Source organism: Dendrobates tinctorius, unplaced genomic scaffold, assembly GCF_039654945.1.
Source record: "Dendrobates tinctorius isolate UK_male_01 unplaced genomic scaffold, ASM3965494v1 ptg000003l, whole genome shotgun sequence".
In the NCBI taxonomy this organism is placed as follows: domain Eukaryota; kingdom Metazoa; phylum Chordata; class Amphibia; order Anura; family Dendrobatidae; genus Dendrobates; species Dendrobates tinctorius.
Window position 1 is genome coordinate 6582949 of NW_027361671.1, and position 26741 is coordinate 6609689.

The following is a 26741-nucleotide window of genomic DNA, read 5'->3' on the forward strand; positions in this document are numbered from 1 at the left end:
ATAATCAATTGCACAATAAGTAAGGGGTGCTGCACAATGCACAGTGGGAGGCAATAATCAAAAAGGAGAGAAAAGGACCAAGCATATGAGGCGCACACCCAAATAGAAATATATGTACAAATATATATAAATTTTATTGAAGAATCAGATAAACTCACAATAAATACACTTAAAAGGCAAGATGCACACCCCTATTAGTCCCGAACAAGTGACACAGCAAATATCATATCACAAAAGCATGTAGATCAATGTATAAAATGTTAGCTTATATGCACATAATACTACATAAAAGCGTGACCCACAAAACCCCTAATCTGGGCGTCCCCAGAACATCAATAGCGCACAAGCATTCACTCCAGGAGGCCTCAGATAGAAAAAGGGGGCACTATAGGCAAAACTAATGAAAGGGGGCCATAACCTATCTTATGGAGGAATGAGCTGAACTGGGGCTGAAGGAGCCTGCTAATAAAGATGGATAGAAGCAGTGGAATGGTGATACCAATGCTATAGAAGGCAGTGCAGCAAAGGGCGTCAGGGGTAGGCAGTCAGGAGAAAATAGTCCCGGGACCAAGGTAGTGTGGGAAGCCCCACGCGTATCGCTGCTAGGTGCAGCTTCGTCAGGGGAAGTAGAGCAAATAGCAATCATCCAGTCTTAAGTAGCGGTCAATCAGGGAAAAAGGCAAAAAAGGTGTGCAGCAATAATGAAAATCATGAGTGACATACCAGCCCCAGTAAACGCGGGCGCTCAGAAAGCTCCAGGGTGCAGGCAGTAATGGAGGAGCGGCTCCTGGAGGAAAGTGACGTCTGAGTCAGAACCGCGCATGAGCACAACGGTGCTATGGGCTGGCGTGCAAAGAGGAAGAAGTGGAAAAAGTACAGACTGCGCAAGTCACAGCAATTAAGATGACGTGTGCCCGCAGACTGCGCGTGCGTGCCACAGCTCCCTGAAGTGCAGAGAAGGATCCATACTGCGCAAGACACAGCAATTAAGATTTCTATGTCTGTGAGCTGCACGCGCGCATAACGGCCCCTTTTAAGATTAAGAAGCATGACTTAGGAAACCTATCAGAAAGGCTGGTGCCTATATAGCGATGGTGGCACACAGAATAGAGAGCCCCAGAGCCCCAGTGAAGCATCTAAAATAGGATGTAAATCATATGAAGTCTGAATAAAACATATCAGACTAGGGAGCCCCAAAACAATATATATATAGGAAAAGGAGCAAAAGAGGGAGGGGGTGGACAATTAGAAGGAACATATACCAAATTGAATGAACCCTGAAGTGCGGGGACAAAAAGGAAATAAAAAAGAAAATAAAACGGGTTGGCATGGGAATGCACACATGCATAAATATATCCTTGTACAGAAATATATCGCAGGCACAAAAGGTATTTTTCCAAACAGCATAATCAGGCACTTTTAGATGAGGATAATGATATTTCCAGAGCCAAAAGTTTGGAAAAAATAGGGCACCCAAAGGTTAGGGTATGCGGCCAATGAAGGTTGGAGCAAAAAATGGAACGAGATAATACCAAGGTCAGAAAACCTTTTCTTGATAAACATACCATGATAGTATTAGGCAAAAAATTGGTGCCACAAATTAGAGCCAAAAAAATGTAGAAGGATAAATAATGCACAGATGTGATGGCAAATGCAGGCCCAAAATAGGGCCATGACTGAAGCCAATTCAAAACCATCCCAATACCCTGAGTGAAGGAATGAAAATTATACACATTGGAAATATAAATAAAAACCAGTACAAAAACTGAACATGGAAGAGTGAATTTAATATCCTTGAATCTATCCAAATAAATCGTACAAGAAGGTAGAAAGGCAAAAAGAAGATACGTCCACATGTAGGGGCAATGGAGGCATATAGTCTTCAGCCAAGAAAGCTTGTAAAAAGGAGTTCCTCATTTAGTCCATTAGGCGATAAGCTTCTCAAGTTGAAGATCCAACGGGATTCTATTTGAAGTAGGACCTTCTTCAAGTTCCCTCCTCTGGCGTTTGGAAAAATCTTCTGTAAACCAAAAAGTAAAATATTAGAAGTAGAACCTCCATGTACAGTCAAGAAATGTGAAGCCACTGGAGTTAAGGTTTTGCCCTTCTTGAGATCCGACGCTGCCAGATGGATAATGGACAGATGTTTTTGTGCCCTTTTTCTAAACTCCTGGGAAGTCTGGCCTACGTAAACTTTTTGGCAGGGGCAAATGAGGGCATAGATGATATTGACTGATTTACAGTTGATGTTAAACGGTGTGATGTTGAATCGAGGGGATTGATGAAAAAATCTTTAGAGGAGGGAACATGTGGGCAAACGCTACAATCCCTGCATGGAAATGACCCCCTCAGCCATAACCCCCTATTGAGTCTATAAAGTCTAAAAGAAGGACGCACAAAATGGCTCCTGGTAAGAATGTCCCCTAAATTAGGGGCCCTCTTTGCTGTCAAGAGGGGACGTGAGGTGACCAACGGAGAGGTCTGGGGGTCCATGGTAAGGATGTCCCAGTGGGAAACGAGAATGGTCCTCACTTTACTCCATTGGTCATTATAGTCTGTAATGAAACACACGTTCTTGTCCTGGGGGCGATGGTTAGGGGAGAGCAAAGATTCCTGACTTTGTCTCTTGGCCCTCTGGAAGACCGAAGAGATAGATTTCTTAGAGTAACCCCGTTGCCGAAACCTTGCCATCAAAGCCCTAGATTGTATAGAAAAATCCTCATCTAAGGTACAGTTGCGGAGAATTCTCAAAAATTGGCCAGTAGGTATACCCTTCTTAATGTGGAGGGGGTGAAAGCTGTCATACCTAAGCAAGCTGTTTGTGGCTGTAGATTTACGGAAGAGATCAGTAACAAGGCGCTTCTCCTGGATGGAGACCCTCAAGTCAAGGAAGGTGACTGAAACAAAAGAAAAATAATGCATCAGAATAATGTTGAAGTTGTTGTGATTCAACTCCTGAAGGAAGTCAAGACACTCCTGTTAAGTACCCGTCCAGGTAAAAAAAACATCATCAGTGAATCGATGCCAATGCCTGATGTGCGTCTTGAAGGAATCAGAGCCATAGACAATGGTGTCCTCCCACCAGCCTAAGAAGATGTTAACATAGGTTGGTGCACAACGTGCACCCATCGCCACTCCCGATACCTGTCAAAAGAAAGACGGGTCAAACAAAAAATAATTATGGTGAAGTATGAAATGGAGAAGGTCAATCAGAAATGAGTTATGGAAGGAATCCGGGTTACTTTGCTTATTGAGATAGTAGCCCACTGCCCGTAAGCCATCTTGATGGCTGATATTAGAGTACAACGACTCGACATTGCAAGTGACCAATAGAGTCTTCTGAATGCAGACAATGTCACGACAAGAATGAATAAAATGGGCTGTCACGAGTATAAGATGGCAAATTCATTGCGAGGGGCTGGAGGAAATATTCCACATAGACATTAGCCTTCTTACACAGGCTGCCAATGCTGGACACTATTGGGCGTCCCGGGGGTGCAGTTAAACTCTTATGCACCTTGGGGAGCAGATAAAAGGTGGGAATGACAGGGAACTCAACTTCAAGATACTGTTTGGTACTCTTGTTGACGATACCATAATCAAAGGCTCGGTTCAACAGAGAGTGGAACTTAGTTGCAAACGTCTCTGTGGAGTCAGAAGGCAACTTGACATAGAACTTGTTGTTGTTCAACTGTCTTTGTGCCTCGGCCATATAGAGATCAACAGGCCACAATACCACATTCCCACCTTTATCCGATGTTTTCAAAAATAAATTTAAAACATATTAACCTATATATACCTCTGACAAAGTACAAAGTGTCGTGAAAAACAGGCTCAGAATCACTGGAAAATGCTGAAACATACCAGAGTTATGACCACATGAATGGACACTGGTCAGATTCAAAACATTTGGCTTGGTCATTATAGGGAACCTGTCACCCCCCAGGCGTTTTTAAGTAAAAGAGCCACCTTGTGCAGCACTAATGCTGCATTCTGTCAAGGTGGCTCTTTTATTTAGCGTCCCTTCCACCACAGAAATAATCGTTTTCAAAATTGGTCAAAAATACCTGAAGTTTGACCAGGGCGCGGGTCTTTCCCCCTTTGACACAGACGCCTCACATCCATCACTCATTTCTTCCTTGAGTCTTTGCTCCGCCTCCTCAGCGTTCTTTTGAAATCCTGGCACCTGCGCTGTACTATATTTTCTTTGGGCATGCGCAGTTAGCGCTGCCCTTGCTGTCACTTCACATCCTGGCCTTCCTATCGCGCCTGTGTGGACGCGCGGCCAGAGATCCCGCCCCACAGTCGCTTATGATTTATTCACACTGCGGGGCTGGGAATCTTGGGCATGAGAGCCGCAGAGAACTACTGCGCATGCCCAAGATTCCCAGGGGTTAAGGGGTTAAAGAAGTTTTTTTCACAGATACAACACCCATTATATTCTGTGGGACTGTTCACATGTGCCTATTTTTTCACAGACTTTGTGTCCGTGAAAAACTCAAGGAGACATGTCCATTTTTTAATGAAAAGTGTCAAAGCAATTCCATGGGATGATGAAAAACATGGACAGCACATGGTTGACATCCCTGTGCCATTTGTGTTTTGTCCGAGTTTTACATTGCAAAGCATAGGAGAAGCATTATAATTCATTTATTTATCCATAAACGAAAACTACTGATGAAACACTGACCAAGCACTGATGACATGCGGATCCAAAACGCTGATGACATTGGTACCAGTTTTTGCTTTTGTGAAATTCACTACCATCTGAATAAGGCCTCAGACCGGGTCGTATTTCCGATTAGTGTACTTAATGGGTATCACACTGATCCAGTAACAACCAGTGTGCCCGTGCATTTGTCTGTGTGAAAAGAATCGTAGTCTGCACTTGTCTGGTCTGCACTTATCAAGGGAATGTCAACAGCAGGCGACTTTGCGGATAAGCAGATGGAGTTGCACGGCGTCAGAGCAATTTGAGAAAGTTACTGGCCCAGGTTTTAATACTGCAATGTGCTTTATAGATGATGCCGGGAGAGAAAGTGATTAGTTCAGTTAGTTCCTAAAAGATAATCACTATTCATCCATTTTTAGATGTAGACAGCAGAATGACAGTAGCTGAGAGATCCCTGAAACGATGATGACAAACACATAGATAATGATATTATCCGCCATGATTTGCTAGTGAAAGCGATTTCATTACAGAGCTTCTGTGGTTATCTCAGCCATAATTCAGCATTGTAACGCTTCTTTACAAAAGGAAAAGCCAAACAGCATTATTGATGGCAGTTTTATTATGTCACCCACACAGTCGTCATAATGGGGAAAGAAAAATGCATCAGCGGTCCACGGAAAAGTAACTGTCTCTGTAGTGATTATTCGTGCTGAGAAGAGTAGAATTTGCCATGAAGCTTCAGTGAATTGCCACGTTACACAACACATAAATGCGCATACTAGTAGTCAGAATAAAAGCTAATACAACGAAAATGTCTAGAGCGTTCCTCAACCAAAGAAAGAAGAACAAATGGTTATCCTCTAAATACAATATATTGAAGAACTGCCACAGAAATATACAGGGAGCCTGCACTAACATATACATCAGAAAATATATTTATATGGCAAAAAAAATGTAAGCTGTTCCATCAATGACATATTCTGCAGATTATCAATGCTATGAACATTGCTTTGGGGTTGCAGATATTTCTAAAACCTTACATTGCTACCTACAATGTTTCAGGGTATGCTCAAAATAATGATGGGGTTGGAAAACCCCTTTAATTTATTACAGGCAACCTAAAATATTTTAAAGGCTGACGTTTTGAAAACACCCCTCTGTTCATAAAAAAATAATAAATTTTTTTTATATACAATTGTGAAGGTGGTGAGGATGGCGTTCCATTCCTCAGATAGCTCCTATTAGTTAAATGTATGAAAATGTATTTTCATGTGTTGTGCTATGTGTGTTACTTTCCTGTTAGGCTACAGCTCCTGTTAGTTGGGTAATACAGGGTTAACTGTAAAGCCTGCCAATACTGGGGAGGAGGACTTTGGATTTTGGGTTAATTACAGAAAAAGGAAGTGAGTTACTTAAGGTTGAGAAAGAGACAGATGTTCTGTCCCCACAAGAGGCGAATGAAGATGTGGCTGGTGAATAGGGGCTGGGAGAGATTCCTACCTTCATTTCCTTAATGCAGGGCAGACAGGACCATATGTTGCTGTTCAGCGTCCGGAGAGATGATACACACCAGGGATTGTGAAGTCCAGACTTGTTTATTTGGAAATCTGGACATACAGCATATGATTGGTAATGCAGCAGGTTCTCCAGACATGCAGAGTGTTAATAACAAGGTGTGAGCAACGAAGTGTGGTTGAAAAACTGATGCCTTTCACAGTTCGGTACAAGCATGTCTCTCCCAGGTGAAAGTGAAACTAAGAATGGCTGCAAAGAGGAAGGGAAGCCCCGAACCTTGACCCAGAAGTGAAAGGCATGTACAAAAATTAATTAGCTGCAGGCTGCCATGCAGAAAAAGGACCAGCAGGTGGCAGCAGAGCAAATGCAGGACTAGTTTATACACAGCATGAAAAATAATACAGTCTATGAAACCTTATAAGCAAAACTTAGACGGAACAGCACACCCCCCGTCTGAAATTCCATAAGGGATTTCACTATATTAATGTTTTTTTTAAATAAAGTTCAATAATCTAGAAAAAAAACACAAATATGCATGCAATGCAATAACTTCAAAACGAGGTAGATGACAGACAGTTCCTGAGACAATCCAAAGATACACATCTTCGGATCGGAGAAGCCGCACTAGGCCAAACTGTCTCCGACCCAATGGTAATCTAATGGATGATGTACTAGGGCAGTGTTCTGTTCATGGTTCATCCCACCAGAATGTCCTCAATTGGTAGTGATTTATGGCAGACGTGCCAACCGTGACAGTCTTTGTCTCCACGTGAGTTGGGATAAAATCGCGCAATGTGGACTAACCTTGCTATAGTCTTGACGAGTTTCATCCAATTGGAGAAGCGTTCAAGCGCTGGCAACTGAGGTTGGAGGTTGGTTTAGTGTTCGTCACCAGAGCACTGACCTCAGAGAGGACTTCTGGATCGCCATCCAGATCCTGGATGCTGAAGACTTCCAGGACACATTCACTTCCCTTCTGTTCCAACAGAAACTTAGGACCTGAAAGCCAAGAAGAGTTAGCAAAGGACCTTATAAACATAGGTCTAGTGGCATGGTCAGCAGGATTAAGTTCAGATGGGATATAATGCCATTGTTCATGCTTGGAAGACCTCCTTATTCTCTCGATGCGGTTACTGACATACATGTAGAAGCGCCTTGTTTGGTTGTAGATGTAACCTAAGACAACCTTACTGTCACTGTAGTATTGTACGTTGTCTATGTTGGTGTCCAGCTCATGCTGTATAAAGTCTGCGAGTTCTACTGCAAGCACAGTCCCACAGAGTTCAAGCCCGGGAATAGTGTGATCAGGCTTGGGAGTCAACTTAGCCTTGCCAAAAACGAACCCAACGTGATGTCGATTGTCAGGTCCCGTCACCTTCAAGTAGGCGACAGCTGCAATGGCTTCTGTGGATGCGTCTGAGAACACATGGAGTTCCGTCCTAGTGCTAGCAGCAAGTGAGATTCTGGCATAGCATCTTGGTATATGGATTTCATCCAAAGCACACAAAGACTGCTTCCAGGTTTCCCATTTTGGTTCCTTATCAGGAGGGAGTGGGGCATCCCAGTCCTTGACGGTTTCAGAAACCTGTCTCAGAAGGGATTTATCTTGTATGGTAATTGGTGCTACGAATCCCAGTGGGTCATATAAGCTATTAAACACTGACAGGACACCATGTTAAGTGAATGGTTTGTCTGCACAGTTGCTTTGGAAACTGAAGGTGTTGACTGACAGGTTCCACCTCAAGCCTAAGCTTCTCTGCACAGGCGGACAGTCTGGTCCCAAGTCTATGTCCTTGAATCCTGGTGCGCGGTCACTTGACTCAAAGGCTCTCATGACAGCCAGGCTGTTTGAAGCAATTTTGTGCAATCTAAGCTTAGCTTGGTACAGCATACTTTGGGTTCTCTTGAGTAGGTTGATCGCCGCTTCTTCTGTGGGTACAGATTTTAGTCCATCATCTACATAGAAGTCTTTCTCTACAAAGTCTCTGGCATCTGTTCCATATTCGGTCTCTCCTTCTTGTGCGGTTCTCCGCAGGCCATAGGTTGCCACTGCGGGGGGAAGGGCTGTTCCCGAATACGTGCACCCTCATGTGATACTCCATCATCTCTTTGCTGGGGTCATTGCCCTTGTACCACAGGAACCTGAGGAAATTCCTATGGTCCTCTCTGACTATGAAACAGTGGAACATCTGTTCAATGTCGGCAGTGATGGCAATGGGCTCTTTCCGGAACCTCATCAACACTCCTACTAGGTTGCTTGTAAGATCAGGACCTATGAGGAGGACATCGTTGAGAGCTATGCCTTGATGTTTGGCGCTTGAATCAAAGACAACTCTAATTTGCTTATGTTTTCGTGGGTGATATACTCCGAGTGAGGGTAGTACCAGCACTCTTCATTTTCCTTTAAGGGAGGTGTTGGCTCTGCATGATTGTTATGGAATATCTTGCTCATAAAGGTGACAATGTGTTCTTTCATCTCCGGTTGTTGTTAAGTGTGTGCTGGAGGGAGTTGAATCTGGACAAGGCTTGTTCACGATTGTTCGGAGTCTTACCCTGGTAGCTCGGAAGGGTAAGGGAAAAACCCAGTGGTTAGTCTCGTCCTTAAGGAACTCATTGTCCCTTATCCTGACAAATTCCTTGTCTTCCATTGACGGGGCTACCTTGATGTCATCCTTAGTTGTATGAAACACTGATCTTCCCAAGTCGTCTGCGTAGGGAGAAGGAATGACATCAGGCAGTTGTACGGGATCTGGAGGCTTCTCTTTCACCTCATTGTGATGAGGGCATGGTCTGCAGAAAGTAGTTCGTCCGTCTCGGCGTACGTAGGTCTTAAAGGAATCGACTCTTGTTCGGTCCAAGCACACATTTCCTATGATTACCCACCCCAAGTCGAGTCTCTGTGCATAGGGGGCATAGTCAGGACCATTGCACTGTTGGCGGACCTTATGTATCCTTAAATTGTCTCTGCCGAGCAGAAGTAGGGTTTCAGCATCTGTGTCCATAGGTGGGATAGGTGCTGACTACGTGCCTTAGGTGTGGTTGGTGGAATGCCGCTTCTTGGGTAGGAATCTCATCCCTTTGGCTGGGTATTTGATCGCATTTGATTAGCGTAGGTAGGGGTATTTCTACATCTCCGTTGACAGGAGAAGCAATGAAACCTTGTGCCCTCCTGCCGCTAGTCTCTATGCGACCTGAGCAAGTATTCAGAGTATAGGGCATTGCTGGTCCCTTGATTCCAAAGACCTCAAAGAACTTAGGTCCAGCTAGGGATTGATTGCCCTGATCGTCAATGATGGCATACGTTTTTACTGCCTTCTCTGGTAATGCAGCAGGTTCTCCAGACATGCAGAGTGTTAATAACAAGGTGTGAGCAACGAAGTATGAGCAACAACATGTGGTCAAAAAACTGATGCTTTTCACAGCTCGGTATAAGCATGTCTCTCCCAGGTGAAAGTGAAACTAAGAATGGCTGCAAAGAGGAAGAGAAGCCCCGAACCTTGACCCGGAAGTGAAAGGCATGTACAAGAATTAATTAGCTGCAGGCTGCCATACAGAAAAAGGACCAGCAGGTGGCAGCAGAGCAAATGCAGGACTAGATTATACACAGCATGAAAAATAATACAGTCTATGAAACCATATAAGCATAACTTAGGCTGGTTTCACATTTGCGTTTTTTTGCGCTGTAAAAAAACGCATACGTGCGCATGCGTTTTTTCCCCTATATTTAACATGGGTGCGCATACCTGCGCGCTGGTAAGCGCATGTATGCGATTTTCATGCGCTGCGTTTTTTTGGGGTGTGAGATTGTATTTTCCAGACGCAGCATGTTGCATTTTTTGGCCCTGCAAAAAAGCGCATGCGCACGTATGCGCACGTTTTGCGCTAAAAATGGCCATTATAGCCTATGGATGCGCATACGTGCGCACTGGCATGCTCATGTATGCGTTTTTTTGCACATGCGTTTTTTTTTGTTAACCATGGAATTTAGGGGTTTGGGTTAGAGTTAGGGTTAGTTAAGGGGGTTTAGGGTTAGGGTTAGGGTCAGGGTCAGGGTTAGGGTTGGGGTTAGGGTCAGGGTTAGGGTTAAGTATGGTTTGGTTAAGGGTTAGGGTCAGGGTTAGGGTTAAGTATGGTTTGGTTAAGGGTTAGGGTCAGGGTTAGGGTTAGGGTTAGGGTTAAGGTTAGTTAGGGTTTGGGTTAGGGTTAAGTATGGTTTGGTTAAGGGTTAGGGTCAGGGTTAGGGTTAGGGTCAGGGTTAGGGTTAAGTATGGTTTGGTTAAGGGTTAGGGTTAGGGTCAGGGTTACGGTTAAGTATGGTTTGGTTAAGGGTTAGGGTTAGGGTCAGGGTTAGGGTTAAGTATGGTTTGGTTAAGGGTTAGGGTTAGGGTCAGGGTTAGGGTTAGGGTTAGGGTCAGGGTTAAGGTCAGGGTTAGGGTTAGTTAGGGTTTAGGGTTTGGGTTAGGGTTAAGTATGGTTTGGTTAAGGGTTAGGGTCAGGGTTAGGGTTAGGGTTGGGGTTAGGGTCAGGGTTAGGGTTAAGTATGGTTTGGTTAAGGGTTAGGGTCAGGGTTAGGGTTAAGTATGGTTTGGTTAAGGGTTAGGGTCAGGGTTAGGGTTAGGGTTAGGGTTAAGGTTAGTTAGGGTTTGGGTTAGGGTTAAGTATGGTTTGGTTAAGGGTTAGGGTCAGGGTTAGGGTTAGGGTCAGGGTTAGGGTTAAGTATGGTTTGGTTAAGGGTTAGGGTTAGGGTCAGGGTTAGGGTTAAGTATGGTTTGGTTAAGGGTTAGGGTTAGGGTCAGGGTTAGGGTTAAGTATGGTTTAGTTAAGGGTTAGGGTTAGGGTCAGGGTTAGGGTTAGGGTTAGGGTCAGGGTTAAGGTCAGGGTTAGGGTTAGTTAGGGTTTAGGGTTTGGGTTAGGGTTAAGTATGGTTTGGTTAAGGGTTAGGGTCAGGGTTAGGGTTAGGGTTAGGGTCAGGGTTAGGGTTAGGGTTAGGGTTAGGGTTAAGGTTAGTTAGGGTTTGGGTTAGGGTTAAGTATGGTTTGGTTAAGGGTTAGGGTCAGGGTTAGGGTTAGGGTCAGGGTTAGGGTTAAGTATGGTTTGGTTAAGGGTTAGGGTTAGGGTCAGGGTTAGGGTTAAGTATGGTTTGGTTAAGGGTTAGGGTTAGGGTCAGGGTTAGGGTTAAGTATGGTTTGGTTAAGGGTTAGGGTTAGGGTTAGGGTCAGGGTTAGGGTTAGGGTTAGGGTCAGGGTTAGGGTTAGGGTTAGGGTCAGGGTTAGGGTTAGGGTTAGGGTCAGGGTTAGGGTTAGTAAAGTCATGGTTTGGGTTAGTGTGAGGGGCCACCTAATGTTGGAAGAAAACGCAAACGCGGTAAAAACGCACTAAAAACGCATACAAACGCATAAAAACGCTGCGTTTTTTTCATGCATGCTCATAAAAATGCTTGAAAAAAACGCAGCAGTTGTATGCTTTTGTATGCGTTTTTTCAATGCGTTTTTTTGCGGGAAAAACGCGCTGCAAAAAAAAGCAAGTGTGAAACTAGCCTTAGACGGAAAAGCACAACAGAACAGGACACTCTCTGGGAAGAAGAATATCATCATTGGGTGTGTGTGGGTACCAGTGGCAAAGGAAGTAAGTTTCATTAACAGAACTTCAGTGGTGGTGTAGGGAGATGGACCGGGCTAGTGGTACCTCTCTTGCATCAGGGCCAGAACTATTGGGACTGTCACCATTGTTGCTGGGGGGAGGACTTTCTGACCTGGACAGACCTTTGCACCTGACTGCAGGGGGCAGATCAGAGATAAAAGGGACAGAGCGAGCCAAAGGGTGGTCTTTGGTGGAAAGACAGAGTGCGCAGCAGGGGAAGGTTGACTCGCTTTCCGCAGTGCAACATCAGGAGACCAGGCCGCATTGCCGACTATCATCACACGAGCAGACAGACTGTGAGCATCGCGTGACTGTGGGTCCGCTTACCTCCGATACTGGGGAGACGTTCTGTACCGTCCTGCTGACTGTAGATGGTGCGCGCTGTAGGCCTGACCGGGGGAAACACACAGAGTTGGCCAGAATATCCCAGATCCCCGCTGCTGACCTCCATCCTTCTACGCTGGTGCCACAGAAGCCTTCTTCACTGACACTTCACTCCAGGACTACAAGGCTACGCCTAGGAGAGCCAGGATACGTCGCCGCTGTCAGGAGGCAGTGCCTCATGTTCCTCCAGGACCAGGCCAGAGACTTCACGTGTCACTTACGGAGCCACGGCGGGATCTCCAAGCCTCCATCCTCTGGAAACATCAGACTGATAGGTTTACCCATTTATTGAACACTTATTCTCATTATGAACCTTAACCTCCATCCCTCCCTTATTCTCTCCCTGCGTGGACAATTCCCTGTATTATATACCATTTAGCTCTTGATCTGCCTCCTGCTTGTCACTGCATCCCGCGTTCCTGCTTTATCTTACAGCGGCAGTGCTCTCCCTTACACAGGCAAGTCAGGGGTTCTACTTTGAGAGAATATAGGAACATCTTTGGAAGACTGTGTAGGAATGGACGTAGTGCTGGAAAGACCTGGGAGCTGCGGTCAGTGAGATGGTGTCAGCGGGTTTGGGTACAAATTGGAAGAAGACAGCAGGAGAATCTCCTTTATGCTTGTTCGCAGTGAAAGATTAGTCCGAGTGCAGCGTCACGGCAAAATAAGTCAACCCGGGTGGTGCTACACTCGCATTATGGAGGTCCTTTGCTTCAACTGTGAGCTTTTATCACAAGTAATGTGTCCTCGCCAGTTACCATTAAGGCCTCTTTCACACTTCAGTTTTTTGCATCAGTCAAAATCCGCCAAAAGGACGGATGCTGGATCCGTTTTAGAACTGATGACAACGGATGGCACGCGTCCGTTTTTTTGACGGATCCGCAAAATGAAGAATTTTAAAGGAATCGCCGCCTGGAAAAGGAGAGAGAGAGAGAGATATGAAAGAGGCCTAAGCCTATATCTGGTGCAGAGTGAACAGCAAGTGTAATCCCTGCTATCTTTAGTAAGCTGGTTGGTTAGTAAAATGGACTTTGTTTTTACCAAACTGTCTGGTTTCCTCATCATGGGAATAAAGGGGTCTAATGCCAGCCACTCAGATTGTAGCAGGGCTGAACATGAAGGTGTCTACAGCAATATCATTGCACACACCCAGGATACCTGTTCATCTGCAGTGGGCTGGGGTGTGGGAGACAAATCCCTCATCCACAGTCACTGCCCCGAGCCCCCTTACATAGTCATGGCTGAAAGTGTTGGCACCCTTGAAATTGTTGCAAAAAATGAAGTATTTCTCCCAGAAAATTATTGCAATTAAACATGTTATTTGTTATACTGTATATGTTTATTTTCTTTGTGTGTATTGGAACAACACAAAAATATATAGAAAAAAAAAGGCAAATTGGACATAATTTCACACAAAACCCCCAAAATGGGCCTGACAAAATTGTTGGCATCCTATACATATGCAGATTTGGTATTGCTGCATCTGGAGAAGTCATCTAACATTGCTATATAACATTGTGTAACCCATATACATAGAGAAAGAAAAATCAAATCATCAAAATTGATGATTTTCATTCATTGCTCTTCCCCAAGAAATTCAATAAAAAAGAAATCAAGACAGTAAAAGTACACAAAAATGGTGCTAATGAAAACAACAGTTTGCCGTGCAAGAAATAAACCCCAAAACAATGGCGGAATTGTGTTACTTTTTTGACTATTTCACCCACATTTTTTCCCTATCATTCATTAAATCTTATGAATATGATGAAACTAGCTGAAGAGCCCGGCGCTGCCCAGTACCAAAGTGCAGAGTGGATTTGCCCTGACTTCCATACCAGGGATCCCTTTAAGAGAGCCTGGGATCAGAACCAGAGCATTTGAAGGCAATTGCCCTGACTTCCATACTGGGGATCCCTTTAAGAAAGGCCTGGGGTCAGAACCAAAGCGCAGAGTGGATTTGCCCTAACTTCCATACCAATGATCCCTTTAAGAGACCCTGGGGTCAGAACCACAGAGCTGAGTGGAACAGTTTTAACTTCCATACCGAGGATCCCTTTAAGAGAGGCCTGGGGTCAAAACCAAAGTGCTCTGTGCTCCTTTCTGGGGAGAAGACAATGGCTGGGAGCTTATGTTCCCAGGGATGCTAGATTTCTCCCACCCAGTCAGTGTCTGCTGAGGTGTTGTCAAGTGGGAAAACTTGCTCATAGCAACCAATCACAGTTCAGCTTCTTTTAACCAGCTCTGGTGAAATGAAAGATGCTTCGTGATTGGTTTGTGATACACACATACATACATTCAGTTTTATATATATAGATGAATGCTATCATGCAAAACTACAACTTGTCCCATAAAAAGTAAGCCTTCTTGGGCAGAACACTAGCCAATGTTCTTGGAAGAAGGGGAGAGAAAATGAAGCAAAAACAAAAATTTTCTCCTGTCCGGGTTGTCCTGCTTGCTACATACTGTAATAATACAAATGATTATTTTGAGTTAGCTAAATATTATGTCTTCTTTCTCATAGTGTGAACTGTACTCAATGCTATTTTTACCTAAACATATTTTTTGCATGATGATCCAAGCAATTGGGACAAGCAGAATGGAGGGAAAAAACATGCATCTTAGTTTGGCACATCTGTTCTTCAGTACAGTGCAGACAGCCTGCAATAATTAGGCTCATAGAGCAGCTGGTGAGCAAAACTGAAGTTCACCTGAGCTGCTAGAAATGTTTTGTGTATTGTGGGTCTCCCAAATATTCCATATTTTATGATATCTGATGGAAGATTTAGTAAAAACCTCCCACCAACCATTGATTGACTGATAACTATGGTTAATCACCCCCATCAGTCACTCTCCTGCCCACCATTCCTGCAGTATATTATAACAAATATAACAGAACGCCCCATTGTTGCATCATTTTTAGGCAACTTCAGATTTAAAATAACTTTTAGTATCATTTGTATATCAAATCAAACACTAATTTCTCAGTAATGGAGGAATGGACTGGCCAAGTAAAGGTATTGCTGGAACTGTCTTTGAAAGAGCTACATCACATATCAATAGTTGGGGGGAGGATTATCCTGATAATTATCTTTGAAGACTCATGGGATCTGCAAAAATGTGGCCTCCCTGTCCAGTGTGGTACTGGTAGATGTGGACCCCTCTGGCTTTAGGGCACAGCTGCAAATGAAATGCAACATATTGGTGCAAATGTACTCCAGTCATACAATGGGCTAAAAAATGGAGTGATAACCACGTCTTACAAGTTGTGCGAAATGTGTCATGCCACCTTTGTTAAGTTCATAGATTTTGAATTTGGGCTTTTTTCACTGATTCATGAACACATTCAAACTACACCGCTATTTACATAGAATAAATGTTATCCTATAATTATTCCTTTCCAATATTGATCAGAGATTGACATTGCAAGGTCATTCATCTCCTATTCACATATGACAACAGTGTCAAATCTATATATATATATACAGTGGGGCAAAAAAGTATTTAGTCAGTCAGCAATAGTGCAAGTTCCACCACTTAAAAAGATGAGAGGCGTCTGTAATTTACATCATAAGTAGACCTCAACTATGGGAGACAAACTGAGAAAAAAAAATCCAGAAAATCACATTGTCTGTTTTTTTTTCATTTTATTTGCATATTATGGTGGAAAATAAGTATTTGGTCAGAAACAAGCAAACAAGATTTCTGGCTCTCACAGACCTGTAACTTCTTCTTTAAGAGTCTCCACTTTCCTCCACTCATTACCTGTAGTAATGGCACCTGTTTAAACTTGTTATCAGTTTGTCTCCCATAGTTGAGGTCTACCTATGATGTAAATTACAGACGCCTCTCATCTTTTTAAGTGGTGGAACTTGCACTATTGCTGACTGACTAAATACTTTTTTTCCCCACTGTATATATATATATATATATATATATATTAGCTGAAGAGCCCTGCGTTGCCTGGGCATAGTAACCAACTGTGGTTAGTTATAACAAATTATAATTATTATATTGCGCATAAAAACATTTCACATCATATATTCAACACTACAGATTTGCAAAACAAATTAACTAAACGATTACCCAAGTATTGATAGTATTTTATTTTCAACTCATTCAAGATTTTTGGTTTTTCCTTTCGGTGCAAAGATGAACAGATTTTTGGCAGTTCAAACTCTTGAACAGACCACGTAAAGTTGACCATGAGAAAAGCATGGAGATTGCAAATTGATCCCTACTACTTTCAAGGACTGTCCCTGAGCATTGTTAATGGACATTGCAAATAACAGTTGAACTGGAAACTGGAGGCGTTTAAAATAAAAAAACAAATCAGATGGAATGAGTGGAATTCTTGGAATGTCTGCTGAGCTGTGTACCTAATCCTCTCCTGTGTGATACTTTCTGCTGAGCCGAGTATCTAATCCTATCGTGTGTTACTGACTGCTCAGCCGTGTATCTAATCCTATCCTGTGTGATACTGACTGCTGAGCAGTGTATCTAATCCTATCCTGTGTGATACCGTCTGCTGAGCTGTGTATCTAACTCTATCCTGTGTGATACTGACTGCTGAGCCGTGTACCTAATCCTATCATGTGTGTTACTGACTGCTCAGCCATTTAGCTAATCCTATCCTGTGTAATACTGACTGCTGAGCCGTGTATCTAATCCTATTCTGTGTGATACTGTCTGCTGAGATGTGTATCTAATACTATTCTGTGTGATACTGTGTGCTGAGCTGTGTATCTAATCCTATCCTGTGTGATACTATCTGCTGACCCGTGTATCTATTCCTATCCTGTGTGATACTGACTGCTGAGCTGTGTATCTAATCCTATCCTGTGTGATACTGACTGCTTAGCTGTGTATCTAATCCTATTCTATGTGATACTGACTGCTGAGCCATGTGTCTAATCCTCTCCTGTGTGATACTGACTGCTGAGCTGTGTATCTAATCCTATCTTGTGTGATACTGACTGCTGAGCCGTGTATCTAATCCTATCCTGTGTGATACTGACTGCTGAGCCGTGTATCTAATCCTATCCTGTGTGATACTGTCTGCTGAGCCGTGTATCTAATCCTATCCTGTGTGATACTGACTGCTGAGCAGTGTATCTAATCCTATCCTGTGTGATACAGTCTGCTGAGCTGTGTATCTAATCCTATCCTGTGTGATACTGACTGCTGAGCAGTGTATCTAATCCTATCCTGTGTGATACTGACTGCTGAACCGTGTATCTAATCCTATCCTGTGTGATACTGACTGCTGAGCAGTGTATCTAATCCTATCCTGTGTGATACAGTCTGCTGAGCTGTGTATCTAACCCTATCCTGTGTGAAACTGACTGCTGAGCCGTGTACCTAATCCTATCATGTGTGTTACTGACTGCTCAGTCGTGTATCTAATCCTATCCTGTGTGATACTGACTGATGAGCCGTGTATCTAATCCTATTCTGTGTGATACTGTCTGCTGAGCCGTGTATCTAATCCTATCCTGTGTGATACTGACTGCTGAGCAGTGTATCTAATCCTATCCTGTGTGATACAGTCTGCTGAGCTGTGTATCTAATCCTATCCTGTGTGATACTGACTGCTGAGCTATGTATCTAATCCTATCCTGTGTGATACTGACTGCTGAACCGTGTATCTAATCCTATCCTGTGTGATACTGTCTGCTGAGCCGTGTATCTAATCCGATCCTGTGTGATACTGACTGATGAGCAGTGTATCTAATCCTATCCTGTGTGATACAGTCTGCTGAGCTGTGTATCTAATCCTATCCTGTGTGATACTGACTGCTGAGCTATGTATCTAATCCTATCCTGTGTGATACTGACTGCTGAGCCATGTGTCTAATCCTCTCCTGTGTGATACTGACTGCTGAGCCGTGTATCTAATCCTATCCTGTTTGATACTGACTGCTGAACCGTGTATCTAATCCTATCCTGTGTGATACTGACTGCTGAGCAGTGTATCTAATCCTATCCTGTGTGATACAGTCTGCTGAGCTGTGTATCTAACCCTATCCTGTGTGATACTGACTGCTGAGCAGTGTATCTAATCCTATCCTGTGTGATACAGTCTGCTGAGCTGTGTATCTAATCCTATCCTGTGTGATACTGACTGCTGAGTTATGTATCTAATCCTATCCTGTGTGATACTGACTGCTGAGCCATGTGTCTAATCCTCTCCTGTGTGATACTGACTGCTGAGCCGTGTATCTAATCCTATCCTGTGTGATACTGACTGCTGAACCGTGTATCTAATCCTATCCTGTGTGATACTGACTGCTGAGCAGTGTATCTAATCCTATCCTGTGTGATACTGTCTGCTGAGCCGTGTATCTAATCCTATCCTGTGTGATACTGACTGCTGAGCAGTGTATCTATTCCTATCCTGTGTGATACAGTCTGCTGAGCTGTGTATCTAATCCTATCCTGTGTGATACTGACTGCTGAGCTATGTATCTAATCCTATCCTCTGTGATACTGACTGCTGAGCCATGTGTCTAATCCTCTCCTGTGTGATACTGACTGCTGAGCCGTGTATCTAATCCTATCCTGTGTGATATTGACTGCTGAACCGTGTATCTAATCCTATCCTGTGTGATACTGACTGCTGAGCAGTGTATCTAATCCTATCCTGTGTGATACAGTCTACTGAGCTGTGTATCTAACCCTATCCTGTGTGAAACCGACTGCTGAGCCGTGTACCTAATCCTATCATGTGTGTTACTGACTGCTCAGCCGTGTATCTAATCCTATCCTGTGTGATACTGACTGATGAGCCGTGTATCTAATCCTATTCTGTGTGATACTGTCTGCTGAGCCATGTATCTAATACTATTCTGTGTGATACTGTGTGCTGAGCTGTGTATCTAATCCTATCCTGTGTGATACTGTCTGCTGAGCTGTGTATCTATTCCTATCCTGTGTGATACTGACTGCTGAGCTGTGTATCTAATCCTATCCTCTGTGATACTGACTGCTGAGCCGTGTATCTAATCTTATCCTGTGTGATACTGGGCTCCCCCTGCAGTCTGTGTCAGAGGGTGGTCTGTGTTGGCACGGTAATAAATTGTGTTATTTCCAGCTTTACAGAAGGATGATAACACCATAGAAATGATAAGAATAATAGGCCAAATTGTGAATTGGAACACGCGGGGTTAAAATTTCACCTCACAACATAGCCTATGATGCTTTTGGGGTCCAGACGTGTAACTGTGCAAAATTTTGTGGCCGTGGCTACGTGGCTACGACAGTTCAGATGCCAATCCCGGACATACACACATACATACATACAAACATACACACACTCAGCTTTATATATATATATATACACTCACTGGCCACTTTATTAGGTACACCATGCTAGTAAGGGGTTGGACCCCCTTTTGCCTTCAGAACTGCCTCAATTCTTCGTGGCAGAGATTCAACAAGGTGCTGGAAGCATTCCTCAGAGATTTTGGACCATATTGACATGATGGCATCACACAGTTGGCGCAGATTTGTCGGCTGCACATCCCTGATGCGAATCTCCCGTTCCACCACATCCCAAAGATGCTCTATTGGATTGAGATCTGGTGACTGAGGAGGCCATTTGAGTACAGTGAACTCATTGTCATGTTCAAGAAACCAATCTGAGATGATTCGAGCTTTATGACATGGCGCATTATCCTGCTGAAAGTAGCCATCAGATGTTGGGTACATTGTGGTCATAAAGGGATGGACATGGTCAGCAACAATACTCAGGTAGGCTGTGGCGTTGCAACGATGCTCAATTGGTACCAAGGGGCCCAAAGAGTGCCAAGAAAAAATTCCCCACACCATGACACCACCACCACCAGCCTGAACCGTTGATACAAGGCAGGATGGATCCATGCTTTCATGTTGTTTACGCCAAATTCTGACCCTACCATCCGAATGTCGCAGCAGAAATCGAGACTCATCAGACCAGGCAACGTTTTTCCAATCTTCTACTGTCCAATTTCGATGAGCTTGTGCAAATTGTAGCCTCAGTTTCCTGTTCTTAGCTGAGAGGAGTGGTACCCAGTGTGGTCTTCTGCTGCTGTAGCCCATCTGCCTCAAAGTTCGACGCACTGTGCGTTCAGAGATGCTCTTCTGCCTACCTTGGTTGTAACGGGTGGCAATTTGAGTCACTGTTGCCTTTCTATCAGCTCGAACCAGTCTGCCCATTCTCCTCTGACCTCTGGCATCAACAAGGCATTTCCGGCCACAGAACTGCCGCTCACTGGATTTTTTTTCTTTTTCGGACCATTCTCTGTAAACCCTAGAGATGGTTGTGCGTGAAAATCCCAGTAGATCAGCAGTTTCTGAAATACTCAGACCAGCCCTTCTGGCACCAACAATCATGCCACGTTCAAAGGCACTCAAATCACCTTTCTTCCCCATACTGATGCTCGGTTTGAACTTCAGGAGATTGTCTTGACCATGTCTACATGCCTAAATGCACTGAGTTGCCGCCATGTGATTGGCTGATTAGAAATTAAGTCTTAACACACAGTTGGACAGGTGTACCTAATAAAGTGGCCAGTGAGTGTATATATATATATATGTGTGTGTGTGTGTGTGTGTGTGTGTGTGTGTGTGTGTGTATACAGTTGTGGCCAAAAGTATTGACACCCCTGCAATTCTGTCAAATAATACTCAGTTTCTTCCTGAAAATGATTGCAATCACAAATTCTTTGGTATTATTATCTTCATTTAATTTGTCTTAAATGAAAAAACACAAAAGAGAATGAAGCAAAAAGCAAAACATTGATCATTTCACACAAAACTCCAAAAATGGGCCAGACAAAAGTATTGGCACCCTCAGCCTAATACTTGGTTGCACAACCTTTAGCCAAAATAACTGCGACCAACCGCTTCCGGTAACCATCAATGAGTTTCGTACAATGCTCTGCTGGAATTTTAGACCATTCTTCTTTGGCAAACTGCTCCAAGTCACTGATATTTGAAGGATGCCTTCTCCAAACTGCCATTTTTAGATCTTTCCACAGTTGTTCTATGGTATTCAGGTCTGGACTCATTGCTGGCCACCTTAGAAGTCTCCAGAGCTTTCTTTCAAACCATTTTCTAGTTCTATTTCAAGTGTGTTTTGGGTCATTGTCCTGCTGCTGGAAGACCCATGACCTCTGAGGGAGACCCAGCTTTCTCACACTGGGCCCTACATTATGCTGCAAAATTTGTTGGTAGTCTTCAGACTTCAAAATTCCATGCACACGGTCAAGCAGTCCAGTGCCAGAGGCAGCAAAACAACCCCAAAACATCAGGGAACCTCCGCCATGTTTGACTTTTGGGACCGTGTTCTTATCTTTGAATGCCTCTTTTTTTTCTCCTGTAAACTCTATGTTGATGCCTTTGCCCAAAAAGCTCTACTTTTGTCTCATCTGACCAGAGAACATTCTTCCAAAATGTTTTAGGCTTTTTCAGGTAAGTTTTGGCAAACTCCAGCCTGGCTTTTTTATGTCTCGGGGTAAGAAGTGGGGTCTTCCTGGGTCTCCTACCATACTGTCCCTTTTCATTCAGATGCCGACGAATAGTACGGGTTGACACTGTTGTACCCTCGGACTGCAGGGCAGCTTGAACTTGCTTGGATGTTAGTCGAGGTTCTTTATCCAACATCCGCACAATCTTGAGTTGAAATCTCTTGTCAAGTTTTCTTTTCCGTCCACATCTAGGGAGGTTAGCCACAGTGCCATGGACTTTAAACTTCTTGATGACACTGCGCACGGTAGACACAGGAACATTCAGGTCTTTGGAGATGGACTTGTAGCCTTGAGATTGCTCATGCTTCCTCACAATTTGGTTTCTCAAGTCCTCAGACAGTTCTTTGGTCTTGTGACGGACTCAGCTCCTGCTGAGCTCATTTTTTGAGTGGACCCTCTGGGTCGTGGCACCCACCCACCGAGGGCAAGCTGACCTTGTGAGAATCCACCCCCTATACAGGGAGTGTCAGGGGCAAGACCAAGGGGGTGAGCCACCACGACTGCTGGGACCAGACGGCCGGCTCAGGGGGACACTATGGGAGTGTCTGACGACCAGAGACAAGCAGGAAACAAGACAAGACAAGAGGTAAGTGCAAGGTATCTTCATTAAGATCTTCAGGATCACCTTCAGTGCAAAAGTGAAAACAAGCAAAACGTGCAAAGTGCGTGCATGGGCATGCCAAGGTCCATAGCATGGTACGTGCCAGGTGGCATGCCTAGGTACAGGTAAAGGCACAATGGCATCGGACTCCGGACCGCTGGTGACGATCGACATGATCAAGGCATCAGGCTGCGGACATCAGCTACGGACATCAGGCCGCAGTCATCCAGTTTACGATCTCTGGCAGCGATCGTCAGGTTCCGGGCATCCGGCAGGCAAACCAGGGTTCAGGCAAGGAGGCACGACAGATATCCAGGCATGGTGCATGTTAGCGAACACGCCAAGGTCCAAGGCTAGGTGCAAGACAAGGTGCGTGCGTAGGGGACATGCCAGGGTTCAAGGCTAGGTGCGTGTGTAGGGGACACGCCAGGGTTCAAGGCTAGGTGCAAAGCAAGGTGCGTGTGTAGGGGACATGCCAGGGTTCACAAAACGAGGCAGGGTGCATGTGTAGAGACACGCCAAAGCACAAGGTTCAAGACAGAGTGCGTGTGTAGAGACAAGCCAAAGCACAAGGTACAAGACAGAGTGCGAGTGTAGAGACACGCCAAAGCACAAGGTACAAGACAGAGTGCATGTGTAGAGACACGCCAAAGCACAAGGTACAAGACAGAGTGCGTGTGTAGAGACACGCCGAAGCACAAGGTACAAGACAGAGTGCGTGTGTAGAGACGCGCCAAAGCACAAGGTTCAAGACAGAGTGCGTGTATAGAGACACGCCAAGGCACAAGGTTCAAGACAGAGTGCGTGTGTAGAGACACATCAAGGTCAGGGTTCAAGGCAGGGTGCGTGCTAGGAGCCACGCCAGGGTTCAAGGCAGGGTGCGTGCTAGGAGCCACGCCAGGGTTCAGAGCAGGATGCGTGCTAGGAGCCACGCGGGACGCACACCTCACTGGCCAGTGCACACGGCTGTAACGCCAGCACGAGGCACGACCTTGGCACAGGAGTCGGGCAAAGGAACCTTCGTGCTAGGAGCCACGCCAGGTTCAGGTCAGGGTGCTTGCTAGGAGCCACGCCAAGGTTCAAGTAAGGGCTGCGTGCTAGGAGCCAAGCAGGAGGCACGCCACACTGGCCAGTGCACACGGCTGTACACAAACACGAAGCACTTACCACGGCACAGGAGACGGCCAAGGGGAACCCACACCGGGGTTCAAGGCAAGGACAAAGCAAGACTAGGCAAGAAACAGGGTGCGGAACAAGGAGCAGAACATAGGCAGAAACAGAGCCAGGTCAGAGCGAGGACAGAGTCTAGCAGCGGAGCGTAGGCCGAAACCCAGAGCCGGGCCAAGGGAGAACCTTGGGACTAGACTTGGAAATGTGCAAGAGAGCACCAGAGGACAGAGTGTGGAAAACCAGGCTGAGACAAGAACATGAGAAGTACTACAAGGCTCAGAATAGCAAAGACCAGACATGGCGAAACAGGCAAGGCAGAGAACAGAGGAAGGACTACAAGTCAAAGAATAGCTAAGGCGAGACATAGCAAAACAGACTAAAGCAGAGAACAGCAGAAGGACTACAAGGCAAAGCAAGGCAAAGACAAACATGGCACAAGAGACAACACAAGACATGGCACAAGACAAGAGACGGAATACGAGCACGGAGCGTGTGCAGAGAAGCACTACAGAGCAAAGTGCAAGGGCACAGAATAGAGGGAGCAACCCCACAGACCAAGAGCTGTGCAGGGAAGCAACACAATAATCAGGCCCTGAGCAAAGGAAGGGGTGGTCTGATATAGGGCACAGCACCTCCTCTTCCGGGTCAGGACCAGGGGAGAACTTCCTAGTTCAGATGCTCCAGGATCACAGAGCGCAGTCACATGATAAGGGTTTCAGACATGACAAGATGATCACCAAACCAGACAGTGCAGGATCCTAGGAAGGACACATAATCAGGGATTCTAGACATGACGAGATGATTGCAGAACCAGACAGTGCAGGATCCTAGGAAAGGTCACATGATCAGAGTTTCAGACATGACGAGATGATTGCAGAACCATACAATGCAGGACCTTAGGAAACGTCACATGATCAGGGATTCTAGACATGACGAGAAGATCACAGAAGGCAAAGCAGAAACGCAGGCATCTTGCAGCTTAGCAGACATGAGGTGAGTGTGCACACTGCTCTAGGGAAAAAGCAGGATAGCAGACACAAGGTGCGCGTGCACACCGCTCCAGGGGTTCATGAGGCAAAACAGACATGGAAGATGTGACAGGTCTTCTTTCTTTTCTCCATGCTCAATGTGGTACACACAAGGACACAGGACAGAGGTTGAGTCAATTTAATCCATGTCAACTGGCTGCAAGTGTGATTTAGTTACTGCCAACACCTGTTAGGTGCCACAGGTAAGTTACAGGTGCTGTTAATTACACAAATTAGAGAAGCATCACATGATGTTTCGAACAGTGCCAATACTTTTGTCCACACTCTTTTTTATGTTTGGTGTGGAATTATATCCAATTTGGCTTTAGGACAATTCTTTTTGTGTTTTTTCATTTAAGACAAATTAAATGAAGATAATAATACCAAAGAATTTGTGCTTGCAATCATTTTCAGGAAGAAACTGAGTATTATCTGACAGAATTGCAGGGGTGTCAATACTTTTGGCCACAACTGTATATATATATACAGTGGGGCAAAAAAGTATTTAGTCAGTCAGCAATAGTGCAAGTTCCACCACTTAAAAAGATGAGAGGCGTCTGTAATTTACATCATAGGTAGACCTCAACTATGGGAGACAAACTGAGAAAAAAAAATCCAGAAAATAACATTGTCTTTTTTTTTTCATTTTATTTGCATATTATGGTGGAAAATAAGTATTTGGTCAGAAACAAAATTTCATCTCAATACTTTGTGATATATCCTTTGTTGGCAATGACAGAGGTCAAACGTTTTCTGTAAGTCTGCACAAGGTTGCCACACACTGTTGTTGGTATGTTGGCCCATTCCTCCATGCAGATCTCCTCTAGAGCAGTGATGTTTTTGGCTTTTCGCTTGGCAACACGGACTTTCAACTCCCTCCAAAGGTTTTCTATAGGGTTGAGATCTGGAGACTGGCTAGGCCACTCCAGGACCTTGAAATGCTTCTTACGAAGCCACTCCTTCGTTGCCCTGGCGGTGTGCTTTGGATCATTGTCATGTTGAAAGACCCAGCCACGTTTCATATTCAATGCCCTTGCTGATGGAAGGAGGTTTGCACTCAAAATCTCACGATACATGGCCCCATTCATTCTTTCATGTACCCGGATCAGTCGTCCTGGCCCCTTTGCAGAGAAACAGCCCCAAAGCATGATGTTTCCACCACCATGCTTTACAGTAGGTATGGTGTTTGATGGATGCAACTCAGTATTCTTTTTCCTCCAAACACGACAAGTTGTGTTTCTACCAAACAGTTCCAGTTTGGTTTCATCAGACCATAGGACATTCTCCCAAAACTCCTCTGGATCATCCAAATGCTCTCTAGCAAACTTCAGACGGGCCCGGATATGTACAGGCTTAAGCAGTGGGACACGTCTGGCACTGCAGGATCTGAGTCCATGGTGGCGTAGTGTGTTACTTATGGTAGGCCTTGTTACATTGGTCCCAGCTCTCTGCAGTTCATTCACTAGGTCCCCCCGCGTGGTTCTGGGATTTTTGCTCACCGTTCTTGTGATCATTCTGACCCCACGGGGTGGGATTTTGCGTGGAGCACCAGATCGAGAGAGATTATCAGTGGTCTTGTATGTCTTCCATTTTCTAATTATTGCTCCCACAGTTGATTTCTTCACTCCAAGCTGGTTGGCTATTGCAGATTCAGTCTTCCCAGCCTGGTGCAGGGCTACAATTTTGTTTCTGGTGTCCTTTGACAGCTCTTTGGTCTTCACCATAGTGGAGTTTGGAGTCAGACTGTTTGAGGGTGTGCACAGGTGTCTTTTTATACTGATAACAAGTTTAAACAGGTGCCATTACTACAGGTAATGAGTGGAGGAAAGAGGAGACTCTTAAAGAAGAAGTTACAGGTCTGTGAGAGCCAGAAATCTTGATTGCTTGTTTCTGACCAAATACTTATTTTCCACCATAATATGCAAATAAAATGAAAAAAAAACAGACAATGTTATTTTCTGGATTTTTTTTCTCAGTTTGTCTCCCATAGTTGAGGTCTACCTATGATGTAAATTACAGACGCCTCTCATCTTTTTAAGTGGTGGAACTTGCACTATTGCTGACTGACTAAATACTTTTTTGCCCCACTGTATATATATATATATACACATACAGTACAGACCAAAAGTTTGGACACACCTTCTCATTCAAAGAGTTTTCTTTATTTTCATGACTATGAAAATTGTAGATTCACTCTGAAGGAATCAAAGCTATGAATTAACACA